General features: G+C 42.1%; 1 protein-coding gene across 12 annotated transcripts in view; it reads left to right on the top strand.

Moving 5' to 3' along the window:
* The window catches only part of PITPNM2 (phosphatidylinositol transfer protein membrane associated 2), a 450,474-nt gene that overhangs the window by 63,004 nt on the left and 359,489 nt on the right, over window positions 1-27,981 (top strand). For all 12 annotated transcript variants that reach the window (XM_089661994.1, XM_089661992.1, XM_089661991.1 and 9 more), the window contains one exon: window positions 9,153-9,233. The gene's annotated coding sequence lies outside the window, so the exon portion shown is untranslated. The remainder of the gene's footprint in view (window positions 1-9,152; window positions 9,234-27,981) is intronic.

Raw genomic sequence — 27,981 nt, 5'->3', positions numbered from 1 at the left:
AAATTATATTTTTCTCATTTACCTAAATAATTGATGTAAATAACAGTCAGTATAATTCTCATGTTATCAACTATTAGGAGTACAATTCAAATTTTATTGAATAAACCTAATGATAACAGTATTTTTTTTAAACATAAAAAACATACAATTCACTGTTCCAAATTATTACGCACAGTAAGTTTCAAAACACTTTATAGGTTGTAAAGAACTGAAAATTGTCATTTGTTGGGTTTGCAGCATATTTACTGAAATCAAAAGCTATTTTAAGCAAACTTTTAACAACATTTTAACTTTTTAAACATTTGAACAGGTCACGTTACATTGTAACATAGGACCCCTTATTTGATAGCAGCTTCACAAGTCTTGCATCCATTGAACTTGTGAGTTTTTGGACAGTTTCTGCTTGAATTTGTTTGCAAGATGTCAGAATAGCCTCCCAGAGCTGCTGTTTGGATGTAAACTGCCTCCCACCCTCATAGATCTTTTGCTTGAGGATGCCCCAAAGGTTCTCAATAGGATTGAAGTCAGGGGAGGATGGAGTAGCCATTGATGCAGAGGTATTATTTGCAGCATGAGATGGTGCATTGTCATGCATGAAGATGATTTTATTACGGAAAGCATAGTTCTTCCTTCTGTACCAGGGAAGAAAGTGGTCAGTCATAAACTCCACATACTTTGCAGAGGTCATCTTTACACCTTCGGGACCCTAAAGGGGCCGACCAGCTCTGTTCCCACGATTCCGGCCCAAAACATGACTCCAACACCGCCTTGCTGACGTCGCAGCCTTGTTGGAACAGGGTGGCATCCACCAACCATCCACTACTCCATCCATCTGGACCATCCAGGGTTTCACGGCATGCATCAGTGAACAGGACTGTTTGAAAATTAGACGTCATGTATTTTTCTGCCCAATGCAGCCATTTCTGCTTGTGATCATTGGTTACTGGTGGCCGAATAGAAGGTTTATGCACAGTTGCAAGACTCTGGAGGACTCTACACCTTGATGTCCGTGGGACACCAGAGGCACCAGCAGCTTCAAATATCTGTTTGCTGCTATGTAATGGTATTTTAGCAGCTGCTCTCTTGATCCGAAGCATGGATCTGGCAGAAATCTTCCTCAATGTGCCTTTATCTGCACCAACCTGTCTGTGCTCTGAATCAGCCACAAATCTCTTAATAGTGCGATGATCACGCTTAGGTTTTCGTGAAATATCTAATGTTTTCATACCTCGTCCAAGGCATTGAACTATTTCACTCTTTTTGGCAGCAGAGAGATCCTTTTTCTTCCCCATATTGCTTGAAAATGGTGATCTGCCTAATAATGTGGAACACCGTCCTTTAGTAGTTTTTCCTTAAATTGGGCTCACCGGCCAATCTAATTATCACAGGTGTCCGAGATTGTTTTCAGTGATCAAAAGAGCCCTGACACACAATGCCATCCATGAGTTAAACTAAAAAACAAAATATTTAATCTTTGTGACACTTAAATAGAATTTGCATAATAATTTGGAACACGGTGTAAGTGCAAGTGAGGACGCCACGATTTGCCTGAGCAAGGAGAGTGCCGGGTTTGTTTGAGTATTCATACATAGTTTTTTGGGTCCATGCCAAGACTTGAGTTCCTGGTATGTTTCTTGCCAGACTTGCCTTGTGAGCACCCTCTAGTCCCCGAAGGCGTTCTAGTAGGGTATCCACCTGGAGAGAGCATTCTCACTTACGTTTTGCACTAAGCGCCATCAGTTTTCCCTGTAGAACAGGTCTATGCACCTCCCAGAGCATGAGGGGACTTTCCACAGAGTCGGTGATTAATGAGAAGTATTCCAAGAGGGAGCGATCTATGGCCGTCCTGACATCAGGGGATTGACCAGCCCCAATTGTAAGTCCATGAAGATTGGAGCATGATCAGAAAAGGTGATGTTACCTATACCTTTCGACCGTACGCGCTGCTGGTCTTTCTTTTGAATGAAGAAGTAATCCAATCATGAATAGGTTTGGCGAACTGCTGAGTAGAAGCAGTAGGGACAATAGTCCCTGTCTTGCGGGTGGGATATATGCCAGGGGTCAACCAGTTGTAGGAGTTGAAATTCCACTTTGAGGCGCTTAAGGCAAGAGAAAGAGAGATGAGAGGTGCCCTGAGAAACATCTATGTACTTCTCCTTTTAACTCAGTCAGTTGTAATAGTCAGTAGTTCACTGGTTTCTGTATCAATCTACTTAATCTACCGTATTTTTCGCTGCATAAGACGCACCTGACCATAAGACGCACCTAGGTTTTAGAGGCGAAAAACAAGAAAAAAAAATATTCTGAACCAATGGACTGCAGACACAGTACAGGGGATGACCAGAGACTGCGGACACAGTACAGGGGATGACCAGAGACTGCGGACACAGTGCAGGAGATGACCAGAGACTGCGGACACAGTGCAGGAGATGACCAGAGACTGCGGACACAGTGCAGGGGATGACCAGAGACTGCGGACATAGTGCAGGGAATGACCAGAGACTGCAGACACAGTACAGGGGATGACCAGAGACTGCGGACATAGTGCAGGGAATGACCAGAGACTGCGGACACAGTACAGGAGATGACCAGAGACTGCAGACAGTGCAGGGAATGACCAGAGACTGCAGACAGTGCAGGCGATGACCAAAGACTGCAGACAGTGCAGGGAATGACCAGAGACTGCAGACAGTACAGGGGATGACTAGAGACTGCGGACAGTGCAGGGAATGACCAGAGACTGCGGACACAGTACAGGAGATGACCAGAGACTGCAGACAGTGCAGGGGATGACCAGAGACTGCAGACAGTGCAGGCGATGACCAGAGACTGCAGACAGTGCAGGGAATGACCAGAGACTGCAGACAGTACAGGGGATGACTAGAGACTGCGGACAGTGCAGGGAATGACCAGAGACTGCGGACAGTGCAAGGAATGACCAGAGACTGCAGACAGTGCAGGGGATGACCAGACACTGCAGACAGTGCAGGGAATGACCAGAGACTGCTGACCTTTGGGGAGGGAGGGGAAGAGGGTACCTGAATTTGACAGGTACCCGCTCCCACTTCCGCGGAGTTGTCCTTCTCTCTTCTTCCCGGGCCGGCTTCTGTGACAGCCGGGTGCCCACTGCGCGAATGCGTGAGAAGCGCTGCACTTTGTGAATGGCCCGGCGCCTTCGGGGGCCTGTCATGTGTCCCAGAAGACACCGGATCATTCACAAAGCGCAGCACATGCGCAGTGGGCACCCGGCTGTCACAGAAGCCAGCGCGGGAAGACTGTGCAGCGCTGGAGCGAGGAACAGGTAAGGCCCTGCAGGAGAGAACAGCTGAGCGGCCGGCCCGGTATTCTGACATGGTGGCGGCAGAAATACCGGACCGGCCGCTTTATATTCGCTCCATAAGACGCACTGACATTTTCCCCCTTTTTTTGGGGGAAAAAAGTGCGTTTTATGGAGCGAAAAAAACGGTAATTATTCGGCAGTAAATAGTGAAATAACTACTACTAAAGAAAGGAATGGGGATCAAATATGTAAATGTGTATGTGTGTATGTATGTATATGTATGTATGTGTGTATGTATGTATATATGTATGTATGTATGTATATATATATATATATATATATATATATATATAATATAACCTCCTCCCAGTGCTCCCGCTCATCCCTTTGTCCACTACTATAGTATACACAACATCTGCAGACTAGGTTCACCTTTTACAGAAAGTAGCCTACTCAGTCAAGGGACACCAGTAGATATTAAAACTATTTGCAGGTTTGTAAAGTGATCATTTATTTTATTGTTTTACTTGTAGGCCATTCAGTTCATCTCAGGAGCGTAGCTGAAAAACTTTTAAATATATGCTTTTAAATATTTTATCTATGGGGGCCCCTTGATTGCTTGGGATAGTCACCTTTAAGGAGAAGGTGAATTTAGCTTTTAAAGTCTCTTCCACTAAAAACTCCACCTGTTATTTTTTTTTTCCTTTTTAACTTTAGTTCCCCTTTTAAGTACAGTATATGTAAAGGTGTTTTTTTGTTTTTTTGGTTTTTTTATTCCCTGTTTTTATTGCTGTCTGTGTCCCTGCTGAGATTTTTTTTTTATTTTATTTTTTGATGTCAGAATGCAGCTAACAAATAGCCACAGCATTTGGCCAGTAGGACAGTACAAAATTGAAAACATACAGTTTGTTATTATAGTAGATTGTAAGCTCGAAAGAGTAGGGCCCTCTAACCCCTCGTGTGCTGTTTGTAGTTGCTGTACTGTTTCATGTATTGTCCCCCCCTCTATTGTACAGCGCTGAGCAAACCCTTTGGCGCTATATAAACTCAATGTAATGTAATAGTATAAGAACCAGGTATCGGCGATTGGTCAAAGGATGGACATTAAGAAAAAAAAGATGGATTGCGGTTGGTGTAACAACTAGCAGATGATGGAATGAGGAGAGGCTTTAGCTGCTAAAGCGTTAAATATATTTTAATTTTAATTGTAGGGTAGGATATCAATTGGAGGGTCACTGGTTAACATTCTGGTTTGAAACCATTGTGCGTGTATATTGAAAACATTATACTATTGATTTTTGGGTATCTGTAGGCAAGGTTGAAAGATTCCCAGATATCAAAGAATTTTTGGACCTGTGACTCCTTATGCAAGGAGACTTCCTCCCATTCCATATGAAAAACATAAGAGCGTTTGTCTATAAACAAAGAAATGGTGGGGGGTGCTGGGTAGATCCACTTATGTAAAATGTTTTTTCCTGCTACAATGGATATGACAATTAGGAGTTGTTTACATCCTTTTGAGATTGTAACACCTGGTATGTTGATTAGGCCAAAGAGTGCCCCTTCTGGGGAGATTTACTCTGTTCTGGTGACTGTTACTGGGAATGAAAGTCAAGGAAAATCTACATTTTTGGTTGTCAAAAGAACAGGAAGATAAGAGTAATCTTGCAGTATAGACACTAATGACAACTCTCTAAGAGGGGATTTGCAGTGCCAGGTGTGTTGGCTGTATGGTACTTTAGTACATATTCACATGGGTGCCTAGCCCTGTACAGTCTGAAGCGCCCTTTGTTTCCTCTGTCCTAGTGCTGAGCTGCCTGCAGGCTGCCCATATCAGTGAATGGATAGGTGTAGGCTTCACAGACTCACCTGCACAGCTCAGTTTGACAGGTACATAGGGATGGGTGTGAGGTCACATCCACACCTGTTCCTGTGTACCTGTCAGACTGCTGTGTGGGCCACCTGCCTGCATGCAGCTTGGCGATAGAATAGAAAAATAAACAAGGGCACTTCACGCTGTATGGGGCTGAGAACCGTGTGAATGGGCCCTTGGAGATGCATTGAATGGAAGATGACTCACTAGCTCCATACCTATATTCCAGCTGTTGTGCTAAGCTTTGCCACATGTAGCAGATATTCTTTTTTTTTTTTATTTTTACCAGACGTATCAAAAGGTTAGTCACTGTAATAGCTGGATTTCAGTTCCCACGTGTGAGCGATCGTTCCAGCTCAGCTGTAGAAGTCGTGTAGAAAACATTGTTGTCCGGCTATATTTAGCTGCCGTGTCTATAGCTGGAAAGGCAGTTAGAGGGAAAAAGCATGTATCTTGTTTGTGCTGTGAGGTCATCGGTCCCATTGGGTTAGTTGCGCTGTGTAGATCTATCCAGAGGGCCTTTTCTTCAGAATTATTTCTCTGCTCTCTTTAACCTAGTGTTCTCTCCACACACTGTCCTTGTAAAGAAATGCAATCTAATATTAGCATGCTGTCCTTTTTAATTCTATCCCTTTTTCCATCTCTCTCTTTCTCTCTCTGTATAAAACATGAGGAAGGAGAAAACTTTTTTATATGCTAACAAAAATCCAGTTTTAAAGTGGAACTAAACCCATCTATTTAGGGGTTTAAAAAAGCCATTACATTCCTGGTATTCCGGGAATGCTAACTATCGCATTTGCTTGCGCTTTCAACCAAAGTGTCAAACCATCAAATGGCTGGTGTCATAACTGAACGCATGTGCAGCATCATGGCAGCTGCAGATCAAACAGAAGCTAAGCCGGCAGCTTCCTTTGTTGGAAAGGATAGGAGGGTTTAATTCCTCTTTTAACCTCCTTAGCGGTTTTCCTGAGTGTAGCGCGGGGTAAAATTTCAATACCAAGAGTGGTAACCCCGAGCTACACTTGGGCTTACCATGCGGCGTTGCTCAGGAGGTCCCTGCAGCACTTACCTTGTCCTTCGCTCCCGCGATGTGTCCACTTCAGCGTCCCCGGCCATCTCCTCGGCCGATGCCGGCATCCGGCTTCTGTGTTCCGGTCCCTGTGACGTCGGGACGTACGGGCGCCGGAACCGGCAGGAAATTTGAAATTTTTAAAAAATGTCATTTTTGCTGTCATTGCTGTTTCAATGCATTTCACATACATTTTGTCCCTAGTGCTTTGTACTGTCCCCTGCCTGCATTTTGACTGTTCTTTCTGCCTGGAAACTTAGAAAAGTCCATGGCGTCCAAAAAGCGTCCCTTTACGTCAAAAGCGGTTTTAGAACAGCGATAGTAAATCAGAACCACTTGCAGAATTGAGTGATAATGATTCGTGGGGAAATTCGTCATCAGACACTGAAAACGATTTTGCGACTTTGCTCAGCGATGTGTGAATTTGCCTCTGTATTTCAAATTGCAGTGTTTTTGGTTTGATTATATTATTGAATTAAATTTATTATTATATTATTATTTTTTATGATTATTTATTAAATTATATTTTATGATTTCGTGTTTTAAGTTTTATCATATCCGGAATGTTTAATAGACTCTTGTTCGGACAGATTTCAGTGAGTTATTCCTAAAAATTACAGCCTACAATAAAAAACTACATATTTCCATGCAAAAAAATGGTACCGCTTTCATCACAAAAAATCGGAAAGAATCATACCGCCGAGGAGGTTAAAGAGGAGGTCCAGGCCCCCCTCCAAAAAAAAACGTTGGCAGCTACAAATACTGTAGCTACTGACTTTCAATATAAGGACACTTGCCTATCCAGGGGTCCAGTGTGGTTGTAACCTGGGCTAGTTTTTCATTCGCCTCTGGGTTCCCGGTGCCGGCATTGCAAGTGAGGAAAACCTTCACAGCCAGTTTCCTACTGAGCATGCATGAGTCGCACTGCACCTTGAGATTGATCCCTCTGTCTTCTGGGATCTGTGAAGTGTCCCAGAAGACTATGGAGGGGGCCCAAACTTCCATTTCAGTTTGCCACAGTGAACTGAGCCAGAAGTGGGAGCGGGCAACTATCAAAAGCAGATACCCGCTTTCCCTTCCCCCCCAAAACGTGCCAAATGTGACAGTGGAGGGAAGGAGGAGGCAGACAAGCAGAGCTTTCCCGTTTGGGTGGAGCTCTGCTGTAAAATTTTGAGCTTTAGCACAAAGCCAAAAGGGATGAGTTGCTAGTTTGTCAAATCATTTCTTTTAAATGAGGGTTTGGGGTGGGGTGGAGGAAGTATTTGATATGGGGTGGAAAAGCTGTCCTGGATGTAAACATTGGTGTGTGTGGTTCCTATAAAATGGAGGCTGTCCATGTATACTGAGATGTTACATGCTACAAACTGGTGGAGTGTGTTGTGAGCACAAGGAAAAAAGATCCTTATTAAACCTAGGTTAACCTGGTTGTAATGGAACATTTTCTGCTAGTTTCCCTGATATGAATATGTAGAACATTTTCCTGTGGGGATCTTTGCCCTGCAGCTTTGGTGACAGAACATGGCCATGTCACCTTAGAGGAGCCCAATTCTGATCATGATTAAGGCTGGGTTCACACTGATGTGGTGCAGAATTCGCAGTGTTTTCAGAATTGCACCCCATTCATGTAAACCGATGTGGGTTTGTAAGTTAACACCTGGAATCGGATCGCATAGGTGTGAATACCCATGCAATCCGATTCTAGTGCAGACCCAAAAAAGGGTCCTGCACCTTTTTTGGTGTGGGTTCGGTGTGATTTGAGCCATACAAAATGTATAACTCCAATCACACCGCACACAAATCGCATGTGATTTGCACAAGAATGGTGTGCGGTTCCTGTGCGAATCACATGTGATGTACTGCACCACATTTGTGTGAACCTAGCTTGAATCATGTTTGTTTCATTCCCGCTTATTGCCCCAGTGAAAGAATCTTGGTTAATTTTGAGCTCACAAATTGTTACAATGTCTGTAGCATTTGTAGGTATAATAAATATTATAATGTAGAGATATTCTAGCTCTAGTGTATAGCTGGCACCAAATGAAAAGGAATTTGCTACACTCCTGTGCTACATAATGAGTGCTCGTATCCTCCAGTGTATTGCCAGCTTTAAAACGCAGCTCCAGAAACACACAGCCAAACATGAAGCCTGAGAACAATTTAATTTTCCAGTTGGTTTGTAAGAGTTATGTCACAAACGAGGTCCAATCCGATTTGCTGGTTAGTTTTTTAGGCCGATCTGAACAGTCATTCTGTTTCTTTAGGCCAGAAAAAAATGGGAAAAAGTTTGTGTCCTTTTTCTAGGTTTATCAAAACTGTGACAGATTGGAGGTAAAAGGATTTAAATGGCCACCTGCCCGTAGACCTCACATGGGTTCAAGTGCTGCAGGGAAAAAAATGAACAGACACAGATATTAGAAAAGTTACATCCTTTCCAATCAGCTTTGATTTAACAGGTAATCTGTTCATGGATTCTCTCCTGATCAGAACAGACACTGCCCATGTGAAAGGGACCTAATTGTTGTCAGTCCTTTGGTTTACAAAGATCTGTCACATTGCATAAACAGAAGAGGACTTCACTATTTCTTGGTTCAGCTGTTCCTTTTGTTACCTGCAAATCACTGCTATGATGTTGCTGATTTATAATCCATAAGCAGTCTGGAGGCAGAAAGCTGATAGGAACTAGGGGTGACATCTGCTTGACATTGTAGAATGGTAGAGGACATAAAACTGACATATTATAGGACATAGAAAATAAGAGTACACAAGCAATCATGGCTGTGCATAAACAATGGAAATGACTGTTTAGGAACCATTCTCATCTTTGAAGTATATTTTTAGAATAAACGACAGTAGCCCAGAGATTATAGACATTAAATAATTATGCATTTGATTTTAGAGTAGAACTGATTTTATCCATCTTTTTCCAACAGGTTGAAGACAAGATGACGGGAACTTTTATGGCAGTGACTTCGGCAGACAATTACTGCACCTAAAGACCAGGCGATCATCAGGTAATTAATAATGGAAGCACATGCCAGTCCTCTGAAGTGCCAGGGAACTGACATCCTCAGCCCTTTCCTGTTTCTTCTGGTCTTCTAGATCTATCTTGCCTGTGCAGCCGGACATGTGCTGTAACCAGATTGCATCTATTTGGTGTGCTATTTCCAGATAGTCTTCCTGCAGAGCCTGTTATTTGTCATTCATGTGGAGTTTATTTTTGGAACATCTCACAATAATTCGTTTTAATTACATTTCCTTGGTGGTAAAATCTATTTCTGTGAGGGCACATCGAACATTAATCACAGTATAGGTATTTGTGTATCCACCGTTGGATACAGTTATCGGTGTACTAAAGTTTTAGTTAGTTGTTGTTGCTGTGTGTTTTTTTTTACTTTTTTAACAATTGCGAATACCTACTATTGCTATAGGTAATCTGGTATTTTACAGTTTTTCTTCAATAGTATTTTATTGAAAATAATTGAATTATTTGTTGCTATGGGTCACCATTTTTTTCTTGCTGCTCTTTACTTATTGAAGAAGATTTAAATAATATTACATTTATCTAACTCACGTTTACATATCATGTGTCAATAATATTAGAACTGGTTTTCCCTTTTCAAGGTGCGGCAGGATAGAGTGCCCACACATAAAATAAAGATCAGTCAATAATTGTACATAGTAAGGCTGGCTATGCATGTTTAGATTTCTCTTGATCTGCCATGTGAGATGAACAAGAGAAGTCCATTCCTCCTTCCAATCTAAATGGGATGGAGGATTCTGCACTGCGGGTGGTGCGGCTGTCTGAATACCTAAAGAGTGGTTGCAGTCAATGTTAGGCCAACAATTTTTCCATCTGACTCCGTTTTTTTTTTATTTAATTCACTTTTGTGAGCCCAGTTGGTGTCAACAGGGCCACCCATGGCTCACATTTTGGCTAATTCAGCAGAAGCCAGCCAGTGTTTAAGACTTGCATGGCCAGCTTAAAGCAGAACTGAAGTTTAACTTTAAAACATGTTATACTTGCCTGGTCTGTGCCATGGCATTACTCAGAGTGGCCCCAACCTACCTCTTCTGGGGTCCCCCTGCTGGTGCTCTTGGCTCCTCCTCTTCTCACTGTGCCACCATTGAAAACTGGTTCCTAGGATGGCACCAAATACTGAACACAAATACTCCTGCACTTGAGGGTGAACTTGATGTAACTAACGATCTGTGAGGAAGATTCTGGATGTTGCACACCTTGCTGTCCTCAAAGGACTGGGGAAGTCCAGAACACTAAAGAAAAAAACAGAGGGTGCACCGGCCTAGTGCATTAACTAAATAACCTAGGCAAGCTCTGAGGAAGGGGCAAGTCCCCGAAACGCTTTAGCCTATTGGAGGTCCAGTATTACTGTGGGGATCACCATAACAGACGGACCGGACATTGCTGTGTTTTATGATGAGCTCTTTTACCATTGTCGTTTTGTGAGTATACAGTATCACCATTTGTTACTTTTATCAAAAGTATCACGGACAGTACTCAATTGTTACTTTTATCAATAAATTTATTTAGTTAATGCACTAGGCCGGTGCGCCCTCTGTTTGTTTTCTTTGCATTCCTATGATGGCACACCTGTGGGATCGCTCCTGAGCTGGGCTGTGTGCGTCCATAGACGCACACAACCAGGCTTGCCCTGCCCCCGCTCCCTCCTCACAGGATTTGATTGATAGCAGGAGGAGCAAATGGCTCTCGCTGCTCTCACTGACTCTTGTGAGGAGAGGAAGAGACCAGCGCTGCTGCACTCAGGCACAGCACTGGACTGAGTTAGAACTCGGGTAAATAGAAGGGGTGTGGGGGAGCATTGCAACAACTAGGAGGTTTTTACCCTAATACAAGGAAAGCATTAAGGTAAAAAAGTTACTGATTTTACAGCCAGAACCACTTTAGGTAAGAGCATTAACCCACTGCCAGTGACTACAACCAATCAGATTTCATTTTTCATCTCTGTAGCGTAGTCATCCCAATGCAAATATGTATCTTGTTAGTTCTTTTAGGTGCACTGAACATTGCACAATACACTTTGCTTTTAAAAAAACAGCAAAGGAATATTATTTATATTAATTTCTGATTTACATGTGATTCAGTGTGGTGTACTTTGAGCCCATTCATTTTGAAAGTTGTGCATGCTCCAATTTTAGAAATGCACTGTAACTGGATCACATGGCCGTTTTGAACCAAGCGATCTGGTGCAAGCAAATGTACTATGTTTCAACCTATGTTTGGAGTGTCATTAACTTAACATTGACACCAGCTTCAGATTGCAAGTGCAGTGCATTTTGAACGTGGTGCAGGAAACGTGCACGGATTGCGGGTTTCCTGCACCGCATTATCGTGTGAATATATCTGTCTGTACCAGCCTTCCACGTGTGGCCACATTTGCTTGGCATGTCCAATCTGAGTAGGTGTGACTCAACTATAGCAGAACTAAACCCGATGATTTTCCAAAACAGTTACATTCAAGGCATTCCTCTGGTGATAATGGCCATAGTTATCAGGGAGCTTATGTTGGCTCTCAACTGGACTTTCAAGCACTCAGATGGCTGGTGTCATAGCTGGTCACATGTGCAGCCACATGGCAACTGGAGATGTAAACAAATGGCTTCATAGAATAGGAGGGTTTAGTTCAGCTCCAATGATGCAACAAAGTCTCCCTCCCAATGTGTTGTTGGAAAGCTGTGCTCTCATCAGACATTATATAAAGTACAGGTTGACCAGAGACATAAAGAATATTAAAGGATAAGTTCACCTTTCATAACATGTTACACCCATATTCAGCGTGTAACATGTTATTGAAGCACCATTCCCTGCCGATCCCCCGCTTTGACAGCTAGGGGGGGATCTTCTCTCCCCCACTAGCTGTCAAATTAAACAAAAAAAAGTGGCCATGCAGTGCTCTGCCCTGCCAGCCGTGTCACTCCTCTGAGAATGAGAAACTACAAGTCCTGACAACCTTAGCGGCTGTCTGCTTGTATTTCTCAATGAGCTACCACGGCGCCGTTATGCGGGTTCATTGAATCTTCCTTTCAGTATATCTGCTCACTCATACATCCTGTACGGGCAAGCAGATATACTGACAGGTCTGCAGGAGACCTGCATAGCAATGCTTTAAAGGCTCCTGCAGCAAAGAATAATAAATGCACATTTTTTTACCTGCAAAAAAATGTGCATTTATTTTTTACCAAAAGGTGAGCTAATCCTTTTGATGTTTAAAAGAGAAGTATGGGATACTTTTTCATTCTTTTAAAATCATACTTGCTTAGGTGGATGCTGCATCGATCTGATGAACTGAGCGATCAAACACTGCTGCTTGCTCAGTTCTCCCCGTTGCTCTGAGCTGAGAGCCGTGGCTGTCAGTCACCCCCCACCCCCCCAGCGCTTACGGAATTTGTGGGCTGTGGATGGGGCAGTTGCAGCTGGCTCATTCTCTCAGCGTATCCCTGAGAGGCTGAGCCAGGTGGCGTTCAAGGCTCTTGGTGGGACCTGACCACATGGCTCAAAACTGAGTGACAGAATGGGGATTATTTCCACAAAGTGGGATTTGTTTGCATTAGCTCCACTCCAATTTAAGGGAAAAAAGGTATACATGTTAATTAGCTATAGCCAGCAGATATTTATAGTTCTAGGCTTATGCTGGCCATACATTATACAATTTTCTTATTTAATTTCCTTTAGATTTACCTTCAGCTGGGTAGTGCAAGGGCCTGCCTGACTGCATACAAATTGAAAGTGCTCAGGTTTGACCTCTTTTATATTATATGGTTTTGGTAAATCTGAAAGAAAATTGTATAATATATGGCCAGCCATAGAATCCCTCCCAGGGTTGTGTCGCTGTCTGTGTTTCTACTGAGGAATTTTCCCTGACTTCCTGCTTCTGCACCATATTGTCCCATACATGGTGTCACTGGAACAGGAAGTGAGGGGAAATCTTTTTTTTTTTTTCTTTATTATTGTTGTTACTTTTGCATAAAGTTCCTGTCACAATTTATCAAAGTGACCGCTTGCCCCACCCTGATACACAGAGATAAGGACAAGTGCGTAACATCTGATTTCTGTGATTACCCAATGTTTTAAACAGTACTCTGCTTTTTCATTAGACTTGAACAATATTCACATTCAACCTAGAGATTGCCCTTGCAGTAGTTGTTTATGCCACTTTCTGCCCAGCATCATTCAACCCACTTATTCTGAGCCCAGGATGTCCTTGACCCTTCCTCAGCCTGTGACTACACAGTGAGAGGAGAAGCAGTGCAGTAGTGAGCTCATCTCTCTGTCACTCTGCTCTTCCCTCCTATCAGAATGCTTCTTATCTGCACATGAACTGATTGTGCAGCTTCTTCCTCTCACACTCCAGTCCTGCTGTACAGGGACTTCACAAAGCTGAAACCAGGTCATATTCAGGTACTTGCACTTTGTTAAAATGCATTTAATGAGGCATTAAGGATTACAGAGCTGCATTAATATGTGTCTTTCTTAATCTGCCTAGAATTCATCTTTACGTAAGGGCTTTGTGACCGTTATGTCACAATATTGTTTGTGCTAATCTTAGGTCGCTGTGCCGTTTTGCCGTCTCATCAAATGAAGGATGTCAGTGCTTGTGTGCAGGAAAGGCTTAGCATTTGATTTGTACAGTGCTGTCAACACTTTTGCTTAAGTACATCATTTAATGTCTGTGCCACTCCCTCCACTGTTCAGAAAGATCTGTGTCGCCTGTATTCCCACTAGCGTTCAGTGCACAATTGCAGCAGAAAAAGCGAGCCGGGGTTTTAAAGCTGAAACCTCTAATTATACTTTCGATTGGCTTTTAAAGGGTTTTGTTGATGCGTTTGCTCTAATTGCCTGCTGAATTATTCACATGTACCTTTGTATCCTTGCTGTAAATTATCTATAAAGCTGTGGCTCTGTGCACCTCGTATTGTCGAGCTGGACGGCAGTGAGATGGCTGCTGTTGACACAGGTGCCCGGGTTATTAGATGACATAGGTGTACACTCTTCTACGACATAGCCCCTCCTGCCTTAGCTGGCTCCTGTGCAGAGTATGCTGCTGTATTGTAAGTATAGCATTTTGCTTCTCAATTTTACATCAAGCAACGTAAAGTAGGACCATGTACTACTTCATAGAGATCTATGGATTCATGCGTTGCACCTTAGAGGCACTGGTGTCCCTTGGATTTTATTTATAGTTAATGAATGTCAACTATGGTTTATGATTAGCTGGGATAAATGTGTGCCTGTAGGGGGATAATCAATATTATCATCAGTATTTTTTCAATGGCCTTAATGGCTTTATTTCTCCATTGTTATGTCTATTGTACATAATTATGTATTGTGTATTTTCTATAATGTAGACTTCAAGAGCCATGCTAGTTCATACTAGGAACAGGTAACCAATGTTGTTGAGCCTTCTGACCCCACATACAGTTAGGTCCATATATATTTAGACACAGGCACAATTTTATTTATTTTCAGGTATTTATCAAAACATATTCAAGCTATAGTTATATAATGGATATGGGCTGAAAGTGCACACTCTCAGGTTTAATTTGAGGGTATGTACATCCACAGGAAGGGTTTAGGAATTACAGCTCTTAAGAGTAGCCCACCCCCCTTTTTCAAGGGACCAAAAGCAATTAGAAATTGAATCAAAAGCTGTTTCGTGGCCAGGGGTGGGCTACTCTTTCGTTATTTCTTCATCAATTAAGCAGGTAAAAGGTCTGGAGTTGATATGTGTGGTATTTGCATTTGGAATCTATTGCTGTGAACCTACATCATGTGTTCAAAGGAGCTGCCCATGCAAGTGAAACAGGCCATTGTAACACTTCAAAAATGAAACAAATCCATCCGAGAGATAGCAGCAACATTAGGAGTGGCCAAATCAACAGTTTGGTACATTCTGAGGAAAGAAGAAAGCACTGGTGAGCTCAGCAACATAAAAAGGCATGGACGTCCATGGAAGACAACAGAGGTGGATTATCGCAGGATCCTCTCTATGGTAAAGAGAAACCCATTCACAACATCCAGACAAGTGAAGGACACTCTCCAGGAGGTGGGCGTATCATTGTCAAATTCTGCAATCAAGAGAAGACTTCATGAGAGCAAATGCAGAGGGTTCACCACAAGGTGCAAACCATTCAAAAGCCTGAAGAACAGAAAAACTAGAATAGACTTTGCCAAAAAAGATCTAAAAAAGCCAGACCAGTTCTGGAAAAGCATTCTTTGGACGGATGAAATGAAGATTAATCTGTACCAGAATGACGGGAAGAAAAAAGTGTGGAGGAGGCTTGGAACAGCTCATGATCCAGAGCACACGTCTTCTGTAAAACATGATGGAGGCAGTGTCGATGGCATGGGCATGCATGGTTTCCAGTGGCACTGGGTCATTTATTGATGATGTGACAGAAGACAGAAGCAGCCAGATGAATTCTGCAGTGTTTACAGAGTTGCTGTCAGTCCAGATTCAGCCAAATGCAGCAAAATTGATTGAACAGCGCTTCACAGTACAGATGGACAATGATCCAAAACACACTGCAGAAGCAACCCAGGAGGTTTTGAAGGAAAAGAAGTGGAATATTCTGCAATGACCAAGTCAATCACCTGATCTCAGCCCAATTGAGCATGCATTTCACTTGCTGAAGACAAAACTAAAGGCAGAAAGACCCACAAACAAAGAACAACTGAAGACAGCTGCAGTTAGAGCCCGGCGAAGCATCAGAAAGGAGGAAACTCAGTCTTTAGTAATGTCCATGGGTTCCAGACTTCAGGGAGTCATTGCCAGTAATTTAATTATGATGTATATTAATTTGTCCAATTACTTTTGGTCCCTTGAAAAAGGGGGGATAGCTACTCTTAAGAGCTGTAATCCCTAAACCCTTCCTCCAATTTGGATGTATATACCCTCAAATTAAACATTAGAGTGTGCACTGTCAGCCCATATCCATTATATAACTATAGCTTGAATATGTTTTGGTAAATACCTGAAAAAAAATTAAATTATGCCTGTGTCTAAATATATATGGACCTAACAGTAAGTTTAAAAAATGAAAAAAAAAAAACTTGCTACATATGTGTATATTGGATTAGTATTTATTTTACTACCTATTTATACTGTGTATATATTGCTGACATTCTACGGTGCCATACGGAGTAGACAATCACTCCCTGCTCCAATGGAGCTTACAGCCCATTTCTTTCCCACAAACACATTCTCTATATGATCACTTTGTTCATTAGCCAATAACCCACCAGAATGACTTTGCTGTTTAGGAGGAACCCAGAACTAGCTTTTGCAAACTATGAGAACATACATTATACCCCTAGCACCGTGAGCCTAAATTCAATGTGATGCTTAGCAGGCAGTGGAAACCATTGTTTGAGTTTCAGAAGTACAGTTCTGAGAAGTATCTGAAAGGTTTCAACATACAGTTTTTGCATTTTGCAATGTTTGTCGGCAGTGCACCTGATAATACTAATGTAAACCTGTGTATTTTCTGGCAGTTGTCTTGCAGTGTGCGTTGCCCATAGGGTGTCAAACTCATATTCCTTGTGTGCAGCATCAGCATTATGGTTGCCCTCAAAGGGTCTGTTGTATCTGTAAGAGTAGATGTCCAGAGCACTCCACCCCTCTTAATTCAGATGTCATGAGCCCCCCACCATCAGAAGTCAAGAGTCCCCCACTCTCCCTTACATCACAGTGCACCCCCCCCTACACTTTATGCTGCTGCTGGGAAGAAGTGGGGGGGAATCAGTAAGTGCAGGATCTGGAGAAGGTACCAGAGGAGGGCTGCAGTCAGCTGCTGGATGCTGAGACTAGGGGAGTTGGAGACAAGGGGGTGCTGCGGCTGCACAGAGAGACGCAGGATCTCTGCTGAAACAAGGTGGGAGTAGAGACAAGGGGGCTGTCGTAGCTGCAAGAGAGGTGTGAAGGTCCCATGTAGAGGCCTAGTGGGCCGATTTCAGCCCATGGGCCTTGTGTTTTACACATGTGCTCTAAGGAATGAAGGCTTTTTTTAAATTTTCTTTACTGTTTTCAGTGTCGGAGTATCCAGCTATTGTCTGTCCTTGTCTGTCACAGAATCCAAGTTGCAAGATCTGGTTGGCCGCACATCTGGATAAAATCACCTTTATTTCAGCATATTCATAAAGGCAACTCCAAGACACAGATATGGGGGATCAGCATCATCAGCTAAAGTGTTTTTTGCTCCCTTAGTGCTAATCGTAGCTATGATTGAGAGCTAAGGGATCGTGAAATGCGTTAGCTGGTGACGCTGTTCCCCCATATTTGTGTCTTGGAATTTCTTTATGAATATGCTGAAATAAAGGTGATTTTAACCAAATGTGTGTCCAACCAGATCATTCTTGATACTATTATGTTGAGGTTTTTCATTTCTTACCCCTCTGTCAACTGCAGATCTGCAGCAGTGGCTATGTCCAGAATCCAAAGATGAATTATGGAACTTCCTATTAAACGCTCAAATTAAAAAAGGAGCTATAGTAACAGAAATAATGCAGTAACATGTCAGGTTTTGGATATAGTAGACCTAATTCTCGCTGCAGTGACAGCTTTTCCCAGTCATAATTCCCATGGTGCTGGGTAAGTGGGTTATGGTTTCCTACTTAGGAAAGGCTGACACTTTCATTGAGGATGCAATGACATTTCATGTTTGGCTGCATCCGTTACTGCTCTTTAGCTGCAAACCTTGGAAACTCTGACAAGATAAAGACATCTAAAGATATCTAAAGACCAAAGTACCATTTGTTTTTTTGTTTTGTTTTGTTTTTTTAATCTGTACTCATGCTGGGGAAAAGACTAAATTATTTAATTATGGGATATTTTCTAGATTGTCATTTCCCATCAGGATTGGTGCTTGTGAATCTGTGGATCTAGAAATCTACATTGGCCTTGTGGATCCGTGTGAATTGAAAACCAGATGACAACAGCTGATTGAGAGACTCTCTGGTTGCTGAAGTGCAGTAGCTGATTAGGAGCATATTCTAGCCTAGTAAATTAGTATATTGATCCCAGACTGCGTCCTGCAAGCAGCTTCTCTATCTAGCAAGTTTGCTGTAAAGACGCCTTGTATAATTACATCAGAGCCACCTCTGAGACTGCAACAATTAAATACCCCAAATGTCATGCAATCAATTAATGCACCCAATTTGATTACACTAATGTTCTAACCTGTATAGTGCGGTATCCAGGACATAGTTATCTGTCATGGACACATAGTGCTTGGTGTACATGCTGTAGTTCTGTAGCAGGATTGGGCTGTATTTTCCTCTCTAGCTGTGAAACTACAGCTCCCTGAATGTGTATAAACCATACAGAGATGGGGTTCAGCAGGAGAACCAAAGGCTGGCTTTGTTGGTTCTGTACCTGGACTTTTTCTCTGCTTGTAGAACCTTTTAATTTGTCCAGATGCTACACACGTGTTGTGGCCTTTCCAGTTAAATTGTCTTTGCTATAAAATAATCAAGTGGTAACCTCCTTCTGCCTTTTTGAAATTATGAAAATGTAACTCCTCCAATCAAACCAGAACTACATGATTGAATTCAGAGAGCAGCCTAGGTTGGCAACACGTCTGCTCCATAGATACAGTGCTGTAAGCGTTGTCACCCCTAGAACATAAAGTGTGTTACGCACGGAATCACCAGATGAGGAGGAAAAAAACATGAAAATTAACACAGCCACTACATCTACGGCTTGGCAAGCTGAAGTTTATTCCAATTTTGTTTTTGGGTTTACATGCTCTTTCAAGCAGAACTAAACCCTCATATCCTTTACAGCCGAGTAAGCTGCCATCTTGGCCTCTGTTTGATCTGCAATTACCAAGGTGCTGCAAATGTGACCGGTTATGGCAGGAGCCATTAGATGGCATGCATAAATGCCTTTATTGTAACTGTTTTGGGAAACATTTAATTTGATGGGTTTATTTCCCCTTTAAAGCATATATCAATTCTAATGTGATCGTACATTTATGCTTTTTTTTTTTTTTTTTTTTTCTTTTAAAGCTGAACTCCATTGCCACAGTCAGTCTAGCACAGTTAATCAGGATCCTCTCCTATTGTGAAATTGCTTACTGAGATTTCACTGCACATGTGAGTTCCTTACAGTGTACATTAGAAGGTGGAGCAAGAGTCCACCTCATTTCCTGGCTGAAGTAAAAAAAAAACGCAATCATCTTTTATCACTTTCCACCCCAACTTTACAGTCTTCCTTGCTGCCATTCATTGGATTTTAGCTGTGTCAGTCATGGAGGCTTGGCATCAAAGGTATGTGTTTAATTAAGGTCATCTGCATGGAAATGATCTCTGCCTAGGAAAGCCCACTCCTCTTGATTGACATGGACCCATCAAGGCATTTGATATTCGCAAAACTTCTCCCAAGAGCTAGTCCACTGCTTGCATCAAGACAGATGATTATTGGGAGGTGTAGTAAGGCAGAGGGTCCTGTGTTTTTTCAGTGAAGTTGCACATGGCATGTGTACAGTGCTCCATTGACAACCATTACAATCACAACTGCTGTCAATCAAGTCTTTAATGACTGCTTGGACTAAGATTGGAAAGGAATGCTGAATGGGAGTTTTAAAAAGTGACAGTAGCGGTGTGTTTTACATCTATGTCTGTTGCTCGGCTGGAATGTTTATGCAAGGGTGACATTAGGCTGCATTGGAAGCAGGTTGAGAAGTGTTGTGACACTACAAAAGGAAGTGCCATTCATGTGGGCTGGATGCCTAACTGCTCTCTGTGTGTCCATTCACTGGCTTTCATTGATAGCAGCAGGAGCCAATGCCTCCTGCTGTCTGTCTCTCTTTCCAGTGAGGAGGGAGAGAGCCTCTGCTCTTGTTCACATCATTGGATCTCAGGGATTGGGCTCAGCTAAGTATAAGGCGAGGGGGAGCTGCACACAGATGTTTTTTTACCTTAATGCAGAGAATGCATTAAGGTTAAAAAAAAACCTTTTGACTTTATAGAACCACTTTAATATTTTAGTTCTGCTTTGTTGTTTTTTTTTTTTTTTTTGTTCTGGTGCAAGAGATGCTTTTGCTCTAGCTTGCAGGGGTGTGGAAATTTTTGAAAAAAACTACTTGTCCAGGGACTAAATCGGTGCCCCAATCTTCTTGTCCCTCATGACAATCTTCTTGTCTAGATAAAAAAATGTTTTTTTTAACCAAAACCGTATTTAAATTGCAGGTGACAGTAGGAATGTTTTAAAAACAAAAGGAGCTTTATGGCGACTTAAACGTTTAATATTTTTAACATTGCGCTTTTTATCTCCTCCTCCCCTCCCTGCCTTTCTTCAGCACTGCACTCGGGGACTAGCAGGGAGCAGAGAGAGACCCTGCAGTGTAATGAGCACTGATTGGCTGCTTATCAGGTGCCATTGCTGCCAGAGCCATTTTTGCACAGGATTAAAAAAAAAATCATTTTAGGCCTGAAGATTACACAAACCCCCCAAACATGATATATTTTCTGAAATCAGAGACCCTAGAGAATAAAATAGTGGTAGTTCCAATTTTTTATGTGGCATGATATTACCGCAATATTTCAGTAAAAAATACAAGTTAGTTAATTTTAGGGCACAAAAAAAGCAATAAATTGCCCTATTTTTTTGTAAAATATAAAAGTTGAGGTTGCAGCGAGTAAATAGATATCCAACTTGTCAAACCTTAAATTTGTGTGTACAAATGAAATGGCAACGAACTTCAGTACCCTATATTTTCTATAGGTGACACTTTTAAAGTCCCTTCTAGGTGATCATTATAGTGTTATGGAGGAGGTCTGGTGCTAGAATTATCGCTCTCATTCTGACGTGCGTGGTGATATATTACATGTGTATCTCAGTCGACGTTTTAATGTGTAGGTGCCCCAGCATGTGCTTTTACGTTTGTACGTGCGTATATGTGGGGGGCTCAGTTTTTTTTTTGGGGGGGGGGATGTTATGTGCATGGGTGTATCTTTCATTTTTTACTATTAAAAGAAAAAAAAAACACTTTTTAAGTTAAGAAAAAAAAAAAAATTTCATCATAGGGAACAATGTCCCCTCTGTGATGTTTTTTTGTTGACAGAGTCTCTTTATTGAGACATCCAAGTTCTAAAAGACCCTGGATGTCCCTCCTCTGCGCATCACAGTGCATTACTGTACATTCTTTCCTGGCTTCTATTGCCGGGAATCACTTAACGGGGACCCGGAAGTGATATCATAATGTCACTTCTGGGTCAGGACAAGAAAGGGAGCGGACATGTCCCCTTTAGCCGGCGGTTGTGAGCTAGTCCCGGGCCCGCAGATGGGCAAGCGGAGCCCGGGGAGCTTCACATGGGGGAATGGAGAGGCTGGCACTGTGTGGAAGCATTCCGGTGGCAGCGCTGCCGCCCGAATGCTTCCACCTGACAGGTGAGCCCTGCTGTTTTTTCGGAGCAGGGCTGAATGTAAAATAAAAAGATAAATGCTCAGCGCCTGGAACTACGTCCCGGGCGTCGGGCGATAGGAATTCAACATCCCTGCTTTTGTATGTCAGAATATACTCATTGGGGTTGACTTTCAAAACTGCCGAGTACAAAATCTGGTGCATCTCTGCATAGAAACCAATCAGCTTCCAATCACCAATCAGGTTTTTTTTTGTCAAAGTTTAATTGCACAAGCTCTAAAGTTAGAAGCTGATTGGCTACCATAGACAGCTGTGCCAGATTTAGCACTCTCCAGCTTTAGTAAATCAGCCCATATGTGGTGGCAAAGGGATTGGATTTTGCAGCTAAGGAGTTGGAAACACATATCAGTCTGCTTATAAAGGTTTTCACAGAGGATTTCCATAGTTTTCTCTCATTTTTCTTATTGGATTCAACTGGAAAAATGTGCGAATTCTTGGAGAAAATCAAGTGAAAGTCTTTATTTGTAGGCCCCATTGTAGAGAACAATAGACCTGATTATGGTGTTCACACCTCCCACTGCATTCATCTTCATGGCGAGGCAGGAAAATCTCAAAGGGCCATTCATTATTTATTATTTATTTCAGGTACTTATATAGCGCCATCAATTTACGCAGCACTTTACATATATATTGTACATTCTCATCAGTACCTAACCCTCAAGGGGTGTACAATCTAAGGTCCCTAACTTACATTCATGCATACACATACTAGGGCCAATTTAGACAGGATCCAGTTCACCTACCAGCATGTCTTTGGAGTGTGGGAGGAAACTGGAGTACCCAGAGGAAACCCACGCAGGCACAGGGAGAACATGCAAACTCCAGGCAGAAGGTGCCGTGGATGGGTTTCGAACCAACGACCCGAGTACTGCCAGGTGGAAAATACTAACCATTTAGCCACTGTGCTGCCCATGTTTAGATTGCTACTAATGTGCATTAATCATGCCAGCCAAATAACCACTGCTGACCAAGAGTTCCTTTTTTTTGTTTGTTTTTTTTTGCTGCTGTGATCTGACTTCTTGTTAGGTAGGATTTCTCAAGCAGGGTTCCATGAAACCCTAGAGTTCCTCCAGAGGTTGGCAAGGGTTCCTTGAGCAATGAGCAACTTCTGACTCTCAGTTAAGTTCCCATTGATACCATTGATCCCTTTAGTCTTTTGTAAGGGGGTAATTCTTCCCAGTGACCACAGTTCTAAGGAGCTGGAGTTGTAAATTTGTCTTTTTTTTTTTTTAGCATAGGTTCCCTGAAACCAGAACGTTTATTGCAAATGTTCCTGTGTTGAAAAAGTTGAGAAATACTATGTTCGAGTGTGGCTGCGTTTGTTCTCCATGGTCCCACTGTACGTAGGAATGTAGTCAGTCTCTTGCTTGCTTCTGAGATGGGCTATGGGATTTATATTGTTCATAGAGCATTGTACATGACCTCATCTAATGTGAACAGGCCATTCCATACAGAAGTGAGAGGGAAAAGGAGTGGCTTGGGGGCTCATATAGGATGTTACGAGGGGGCGGAAAAACACATGACCTATTTAATGAAAAATAGATTACGGGATCATTAAATAGTGGATATGTGATGATTATTTTTGAAGTCTACAGATATTGTTCTGTGTCACTTGGACGTTCATATTTATGTCATGACACTATAATAAGTGCTTCACAGAGTACAAAGAACCACTCTCTTCTAGCTTACTACATTCGTATGTTGATCTCAAGGTGCATCCTTCATAGCAGCATCAGTACTGTGCTTTGGTGTGGTTTTCAACTGATGCTAGCATCTGTCTGGATGTACTTTGTACGGGGTGCTAGCCTTGGCCTCATGGCACATATACAGTATATTTGTGTCCCTAGAAAAACAACCTCAGATCTGTACATGTCAGACATGTAGAGGAAAATGGCTAGTACATAACAAACTGCTATGGAATACATGTAAAACGTCAAATTCAGCACTATGCATGCAGCTGCCCGTTGTACTGACGTCACGCCGCCGCATCCTCACAGAGGTCCGGCAGCCATCTTTGTGAGTGTTATTTTGCCATTTTGTTCCAACGTGGATGTCTTCTATGAATTTAATAAATTAATTACTGCATCATAAGCGCTCCTTTTTTGCGGCTCGTTTTGAGAGCTATTCCCTTTAAGATGGGCTGTGTTTGCTGTTTTTTGCCTACGGTGGAAAGGTCTGCTGGAGTCATCCCTTAATACAGTGTGAGGCCAGTGATATTCATTTCAAAACATTAACAACATATAAAGCCATTTATAACTCCGCCCCAAATTACATCAGCAATCTTGTCTCCAAATATCACCCAAACCGTACTCTCCGCTTTTCGCATGACCTCCTGCTGTCGTCTAGCTCCCTTGTCTCCTCCTCCCATGCTCATCTCCAGGACTTCTCCAGAACTTCCCCATCCTCTGGAACTCTCTACCCCAATTTATCAGACTATCGCCTATTCTGCTCACTTTTAGGCGATCTCTGAAAACCTATCTCTTCAGTGAAGCCTATCCTGCCCTCAGCTAATAATGGAATCAACTACTCCTCCTACCTGTCCATCCCCCAAAGTTACTACCTTTTGTACCACTAGCCCCTCCCTCCTAGATTGTAAGCTCCTGGGAGCAGGGCCCTCCTATCCCTCTTGTATTGAACTGTAGTGTTGCTGTATTGTCTCTCGTTATATTGTAAAACGCTGAGCAAACTGTTGGCACTATATAAATCCTGTATAATAATAATAATAATTTCCATACTGTGAGCATTTTTGGTGAACGATTCTTACCTGTGGAGGAGTTTCTGCCATATTTCAATGTGCATTTAATATGTGCTTCTGGTGAGTGCATTCATGAGAAGTAATTTATCACGGAGTCACTCTTCACCTTCTATCATGGATATATATTGGACTTTTTATTTGAGATTTGTGCTTGGATGATTTTATTCAGCATATACCGGTATATCAGACTATTCACTACTGTCACTAATAACTTTTTTATCACTTTTTATCACTTTTTTCGCTGTCATTCAGCGTGACACATAAGAACTATTATTCACTATAGCGCCACATTCAGAGCACCTCACATACAGTTTTCATTGTGTATTGTCACCATTGTCACTTCATTTATTAGCATTTTGCCTGTTAACATTTAAATAGTGCTGCATTTTACGTTTTACATGCTTTTGAGGATACAGAGGGGTGTCCTTTTATGCAGGCTGCTTTTTTTCCTCCATGCGCTCACTTTCTGCCTCTATTTTGCTATGGAATACAAATTATGTGGCAATTTGGCAAACACACATATGGATAAAATACTGTATACAACATAAGGAATAACAAATGGTACATAAGGTTACCAGTGGCCCAGTCGGCAAAGGAAAATAAGATCTCAAGGGTTCAGATTTATATGTGTGTGTGTGAGTGATTTATTTTTGATTATGAGAAGTGTAGATAATACCTCTCCTTTCCCTGCTCATGTGAAATCCCTTACAATCCCCCCTGTTGACAGCCCATGTCACTGAAGAGCACAGCCATCGGAATGCCTGCAGCTCACATAAGTACTACAAGACCTTGTCATGACTGTCAGTTCCTGCAATGGGCAAGAATAATTGGGCAGAGTATGCTACTGTACCCAGAGATTGTGAATCCCTTCACAGGACCAGCACATATACTATTGCTAAGAAGCCAGTGCTTGGAAAGAGGCTGCATTTAAACCAGTGAAGAGTAATTATTATTATTATACAGGATTTATATAGCGCCAACAGTTTGCTCAGCATTTTACAATATAACGGGAGACAATACAGCAACAATACAGTTCAATACAAGAGGGATAGGAGGGCCTGATCCTGGGAGCTTACAATCTAAGAGATTAAACTTATCTGAAGATTGCATTTTCTTTAAATCTTGCTGTAATAAGTTGTGTTTTCCAGGAGCTACAGATCATCTTCAGGAATTATTGATAATTTTAAACCTTGGAATGGTCCTAAAAAAAAATTACCTTTGACAAAGCCAGCACATCTGCAAAAATGACAGCAATCAGCCGTCTCTTATATTTTTCATGTGTCCGGTTATTGGAAAAAGGACGTTCCTGGTTTCTTATAGCGGTATTAACCCAAAAGCAAACATTTATTATATTGCAGCTTGCCAGCCAATAAATGGGTTGGCTGCATTAGTTTTCTTTTTTTTTACTTTTTTTTTTTTTTTTCACCTGGTGATCTGGCCAGTAACCCACCTCCTGTAATAGAGTGCCTCCACTCCAGATGAAGGAGCACAGGAGGCACCTTTGGACAGCAGCATTGTCAGTCTGGGGGAAGGCAAGTGTTAGATGTACTAGCAGATTTAAATACACTAACAAATTGAGGCCAAACTCCAGCTAGTACTTTAAAAGCGGTTACAGCAAACAATTTTTTTATTGTGCTATAAAGGCTTTGCATAAATAAATAACAGCTGATCATTGTAAGAACCCCTCTCAGTGGTATTGTCCCTGTAATGGAAACTGATCAGGAAGAAAGCCTGTTCTTTTGACAAACAGACTTACTGGCCAGATTACCAGGTGAAAATAAAGGAAAGAAAGCCTAAAGAAAACAAATGCAAGCATCACATCTAAGAATTTGTGAGCTGCAATATAATGTTTGGTTTCGGGTTTGAAGAGTAACACCACTTTTGTTGAGAAAAAACGTGATCTATGTACATTGCAAAAATTGTAACAAACTTTTCAGGTTCTTATCTTTTTGTTCTGAAGAAATAGCTCTTTGTCTGTGTCCATGTGCGGAGTGATTCTGTATGGGAGTAATTTTATGATTAGCTGCTGCACCTCAGAACTCTGAGGAAAATGTCAGGGTCTGCATGCCTTTAGATATGATGTCCCTTTGGGACCTTTTTGTTGCAGGGGATGCCCACAATATAAATTATATCTTAATGTAGACTTTTGGGAAAATCGGTGAGCCAATCACACAAGCAGGAAATGAAATATGGTGGGCATTTAGTATACCACCCGTGTACAGAACTCCTCCTGTAGCCATATTGCATTGCATTTGAAAGAAATTTACAGTTATGCAAATTGAAAAGAAAAGGTAATTTTTTAACCTCTTCTGCGCCACCCTATAGCAGAAATACTGCTACAAGGTGGCACGGGTGCGCAAAATCACGTATGTGTATATATACGCGATTTTGCAGTTGCGGGTAGGTAGGGGGCGCACACGCATGCCCTACCCGCCCCGCCATTCGTGGCCTCAGCTGTCAATCACTGGGTCCCAGCCAGTGATTCCCCGCTGGCACCCGGCGATCTCCGAGTATTACCGACGGGGGAGAGACCTGTGTATAAACAGCACCAGATCTCTCTTCTGTCAGCTCCTGCACACTACTTTTGTATGGCTCTGCATAGCAGAGCCATACAAGCACACATACAGCACACCGTTAACCCTTTGATAGCTCCAAATGTTGACCCCTTCCTGCCCAGTACCCAATGCCCGCCGCAGTCCCGAAATAAGTTGCTGATCACTGCCATTACTAGTAAAAAAAAAAAAAAGTGTGTGTGTGTGTATATATATATATATATATATATCTATATCGCTATTTGTAAAAGCTATAACTTTCATGTAAACCTATAAATTTACACGTGTTGGGAATTTTTTTTAGCAAAGACATGTCACAGAATACATTTTGGCCAAAATTTATGACAAAATTTTACTTGAAAAATTTTTACTGGACATATTTAATAGCAAAAAGTAAAAAATATATATATTTTTTTTTCAAAATTGCCGGTCTTTTTTGTATATAGCGCAAAAAATAAAAACCACAGAGGTGATCTAATACCACCAAAAGAAAGCTCTATTTGTGGGAAAAAAGGACGTAAATTTAATTTGGGTGTAGCGTTGCATGACCGCGCAATTGTCAGTTAAAGTAACGCAGCGCCATATTGCAAAAAATGGCCTGGCCAGGAAGGGGGGTAAATCCTCTGGAGGGCAGGTGGTTAATAACATCCAATTACAATATGATTGGTGTAGCAATTGTATACACTGTTTTTTGTGTTTTTTTTTTATTAGTTTCTAAACATAAACATGCAGAGCAGGCGATCTGGCTTTACTTGCTGTATGCATGTTCCAGTCAGTGATTCTGAATGTATCGAAGTCAGACAGACAGGCAACTTACCGTATTTGCCGGCGTATAAGACGACTTTTTACCCCTTAAAAATCTTCTCAAAAGTCGGGGGTCGTCTTATACGCCGGTATACGGCATACTGACACTTTTTAGGGGGGCGGCGCGGTGCCGCCGCCGCCCCCCCCCCTCCCCTAACGGAAGGGACACTAAGTACAGGGGTGGGCAGG

Source organism: Staurois parvus, unplaced genomic scaffold, assembly GCF_062004578.1.
Source record: "Staurois parvus isolate SC_StPar_1 unplaced genomic scaffold, SC_StPar_1.0 ptg001418l, whole genome shotgun sequence".
Lineage (NCBI taxonomy): Eukaryota > Metazoa > Chordata > Amphibia > Anura > Ranidae > Staurois > Staurois parvus.
This window is presented reverse-complemented; position numbering and strand designations above follow the sequence as displayed.